Consider the following 4,724-nt stretch of genomic DNA (forward strand, 5'->3'; position numbering starts at 1 on the left):
TTGTTACTCTTGGGGTTTTGCCCCTAGCTGGCTAGACGTCATCCAAGAGCTTCCTGATTTGTGGGAGAACCTTGGAAAGTTTGTATCACCCTCAATCATCTAGTGAAATCAACCCTCATCTCAAGAGTTCATTCTCTTGACTTGAGAACGAGTATAAGGTTGAAAGAGACCAAAGCCTTAGTGGCTTCCTCAACAATGTGGACATAGGCAAGCTTTAGTGGCGAGCTGAACCATGGGATAATCACCTTGTCTCTCTTGTATTCTTGCTTTAGTATTGTTCTATACTTGTTCTTCATTGTCTCTCTCTCTCTCTCTTCCTCAAGCTATTTCTTAGGTTTTGTTCCCAATCTACAAATTGGTGGCGCTCCAAGGTCAAGGGAGTACTTGGACAGCTTCATCTATCCATAAGGAAGTGGGGTAATTCATAGATCTAAATTTGAAGTCAATTTGACTCTGATTTTGTATTCCTTCATAGGCGTCAAAAGTTCCAACAAGCGTCAGAACTTTCGATTGTCAGAAGTACCCACAACTGTCAGAACTTCTGGGTGTCAGAAGTTTTGACAGCTATCATAACTTCCGACAGTGTACTAATCCGCAGTTTCAAGTATGTGTTTAAGAATTTTTTAGGTATGCCTATTCATCCCCCTCTAGGCGACGTCAAGGTCCTTACATAATGTTTCTAAAAAAACTCTGTTTTACCTCTGGCCTCTAGCTCCTTATATCGACCCATAGTGCCTTGAGGGATTTGTACATGTCTCTTTCTTGTTTCATGCCTTTTGAACAGCACACATGTGATGAAATAGAACTTATTTGCATCTATTCAACCACCTTGAACAATAATTCATTCAGTCAGAAACCAATTTATGTCCATGTGAGAGGGAGATTATGAATTGATGTATTAGAGGAAATTGAAAGTGGATGTTGTTGTATGTCTTCATCATCCAAATCAAAGATAAATTTTTCTCTTTGTTAGTTTCTTGAATGTAAACAAGGATGTAAGCATTTGAATGCTTGGTATAAATCAAATTGGGGTAGGTATGAGGGGGCTGCAACAAAGAATTATCAGAGAAAGATCATGTACTGGAGTTAATGGTCAGGAGCATGGAAATACTTTGGGGGATATTCGATGAACCAAGGACCAGATTTTCAGTTCAGCCTGATACAACAAATGTGTGATGGTACTGTGTTTCACCATTGCGTCCATTTACCACGGTGTAGCAACTAGGACAAGTGGTGCTCCCAGCCTCCCTCCCATAATGGCTATAATCTATATTTAGTAGATTAGCAAAATAACATTGGTCATGTCTAGTTACAAAAAGCGCCTCTTCCATAAGTTGCACAAATGAATGAAAAGTGGCGACCAAAAATAAGTAGGCCTGACTCGGCTTTTGTGTTTTAGTACAAACTGGTGCGGTTAGGAGAAGCGTCATGAGAATACCATTTGGCTTTTCATTTTATCTTATTTTGGCCATAAGCAGCTTATAAGATGTATCAAACAGGTCCATCTCCACCTATACTAAAGCTATAAATAGAAGGTACCGACTCAATCACTCATATAGAAACAACGATATCCAATCATCACGTGGAACATAGCAAGTCTAAGGTTTCATTTATTGCATGTCCACCACGAATTTCAAAGTGGTGTATGGTTACCAAGATGCAGGCCATCACAGCAAGTTTCCTCATCATTACTACCTCAAAGTAAGGTGGTGATGATCGCCGCCCCACACTTCTCATGGGTCAAGCAGCAAAGTGCCCAACATTTTCAATGATCTTGACAAAAACGGTGTGGACCTCATGCCTAATGCACTACCCACATCAATATCATCCAACGCCCTCTCAATCTAGAGAAAATTCCTTCATTGCCATCCAAAGCTATATTAATCCCTTCATTGCCATTTAGATTTACATGTTCCCTTGGTTGCCATTGGTTTATATTTTTTGTTCTCTTATCTGCCATCGTCGTTACTTTCTCGTTAAACCATCGTATGCACCGTTGAAACATGTGGCGGTCTCGTCTCTTTCGCTCTTAGCGCCCGCATACCGTGACCGGCTTCGTAGTCCTAGGCCCCTGCCCTAACCCCTCCTTGGCGCTCGACGTGACGGGCGGCGTAGATGCGCTGCCGGCTGGCCGTCCTTCCACGCTACGGTGCGCGCGCTCACGTGCGTGCACCCGGCACCCCCGTAGCCCGCGTAGCCTGTACCACGACACGACCGCGCGCACGGGGGAGGGGTGCCGGCCGGCCTATGCTGTCTGCCTCCGATTCAATTCCTGTCTCGACACTAGGGGCAGGGCCGTGGCTTCGCGTTCACGTTTGCATTCGCACGCACGAGGGGCCTCATCACTCGTGCCATGGCTGCCTAGGCAGGCCTTCAATGGCCGCAACTGGTGAGCTGCTAGCTGGAAACTGGAGTGGCGTTGACATTTGCGCATGCAAGCCGGCAAGCCGCACGGGCTGCCTCGGCGACCGGCCACCGGGCTGGCAACTGGCATGCATGATGAACGTACTCCTGCTCATCTGCTCCTACAGCAACCAAATGCAGGCTCTTGTTACTGCACTATTACCAGTGTCTTGCTCTGTTTCATGGGTTGTCAGACAGTGAACGAGCCAGCTACCGGCGGACGCGATGAACCCCCCGATCGCCATCGTTCTGTACGGGCATGACACAGTTGGCGTGTGGAAGCAAACATTCCAGAACGTCCCCGGCCGGCTAGGACAGGAGACGTGGACGCTCAGTGCCTCTAGCTCGCGCGAGAGAGGACGACGACGGCACGACTCTCATTACCCGTGCTCAGCTGCTCAGGTCATCCGATGGCGTGGCCTCGTGGGTCACTTCACTTTCGTCGTGAGCTGCTGCGCCTGCGTGACAGACAGGCATGCGCCGCGGATGCTGACGGCCAAGAGCCCGCTCCTGTTCCACCTCAACGTGTCCGACAACCAGCTCTCTAGCTCGCCCGACTTCACCGGCGCGCTCTGGCCGCTCGAGCGCCTGCGCACGCTCGACCTGTCACATAACCAGTTCTTGGGCCCCATCACCGACGGCATTGCCAGGCTCCACAACCTCAAGACCCTTAGCCTTAGTGGCAACCGGTTCTTCGGCGCCGTCCCGGTGGACATCGGCCTATGCCCGCACCTTAGCACCATTGATCTTCGGCACCGTCCCGACGTCCCCGCTTGGCTCGGCAAACTGGCCGCGGTGCAGCACCTGGACTTATCTGACAACACGCTCACCGAAAGCTTGCCGGACTCGCTCAGCGACCTCAAGGCGCTCAAGTACCTGAGACTGTCTAGGAACCAGCTCTCCGGGATCATCCCGGCCTCCACGTCCATGTCTAGGAACACGCTGCTGAGCAAGGCGATGGAGATCGGGCGAGGCGCGTTCGGCACGGTGTACCGCGCGCCCATGGGCGACGGGCGGGTGGTGGCGGTGAAGAAGCTGGTGGCGGCGAACATGGGGTGGTCACGCGAGGAGTTCGAGCAGGAGGTGCGCGTGCTGGGGAAGGCGCGGCACCCGAGCCTGTTGCCGCTCAAGGGCTACTGCTGGACGCCGCAGCTGCAGCTGCTGATCACGGACTACGCGGCGCACGGTAGCCTAGAGGCGCGGCTCCACGGCGTCGGCGGCGGGGCGGAGTTGCCGCCGATGACGTGGGAGGAGCGGTTCCGCGTGGTGTCCGGGACGTCCCGGGCGCTGGCGCACATGCACCAGGCGTTCCGGCCACCGCTGGTCCACTACAACGTGAAGCCGAGCAACATCTTCCTGCTGGACGCGGAGTGCAACCCGGCGGTGGGCGACTTTGGGCTGGCGCGGCTGCTGCCGGGGAAGCCGGTGGACGGCGGCGTGCCAGAGCCTGCATGTGAACGAGAAGTGCGACATCTACGGGCTGGGCGTGCTGATCCTGGAGCTGGTGACGGGGCGGCGCGCCGTAGAGTACGGGGACGACGACGTGGTGGTGCTCATGGACCAAGCGCGCGTCCTGCTGGAGCACGGCAACGCGCTGGAGTGTGTGGACCCGAGCATGGGCGGTCAAGTCCCGGAAGAGTAGGTGCTGCCGGTGCTCAAGCTGGGCATGGTGTGCATGTCGCAGATCCCGTCCAACCGGCCCTCCATGGCGGAGGTGGTCCAGATCCTGCAGGTCATCAAGGTGCCCGTGGGCGGCGGCAGAATGGAAGCCTCCTTCTGATCCATCCTGACTGTCAGTCACGAGTCACAACCAACCAACCAACCAACGTCCGGCCGCCATGTGCAGCGGTGAGTCGCTCGTGTGCAGCGATAAAATTGACGGAATGGCAATAAAGGGAAGAAAAAATCTACTTGGATGGCAATGAAGGGATGAGATAATTTTGAATGGCAACAAAGGGATTGTTATATTTTTCGATGGCAATCAAGGAATTTTCTCCTCAATCTAATAGGCAACACCAATTTTCAGTTTCCTCTAAAATCTCAGCTCAACTTTGTTTTGAGAACCTATAAAAATAATGAATTATAGCCATGAGAGGTGACTCTGCACGGAGTTTCATCGAATCCCATGGAAGGTAGAAAGAGATATCAAACATGCAAAAGGGGCTACTGGGTCATGCAATCTTGAGAGGCCAAAATTGTAACACCCTTGGTGTTACGAGCTTGCTTAGCACCTAGGTTAAGGCCTAAGAGAAATTAGCAAAGCAAGTTCTCGAGTTTTAAAAATTTAAAACACACATAAAATGATAAACAAACCCTGTGCG

At 51.8% G+C, this 4,724-nt stretch overlaps 1 pseudogene; it reads left to right on the top strand.

Moving 5' to 3' along the window:
- Positions 1–2,628: 2,628 nt before the first annotated feature.
- Positions 2,629–4,183, top strand: LOC136525404 (probably inactive leucine-rich repeat receptor-like protein kinase At3g28040; annotated as a pseudogene).
- Positions 4,184–4,724: the final 541 nt, after the last annotated feature.

This window comes from Miscanthus floridulus, chromosome 19 (assembly GCF_019320115.1).
Source record: "Miscanthus floridulus cultivar M001 chromosome 19, ASM1932011v1, whole genome shotgun sequence".
Classification (NCBI taxonomy): domain Eukaryota; kingdom Viridiplantae; phylum Streptophyta; class Magnoliopsida; order Poales; family Poaceae; genus Miscanthus; species Miscanthus floridulus.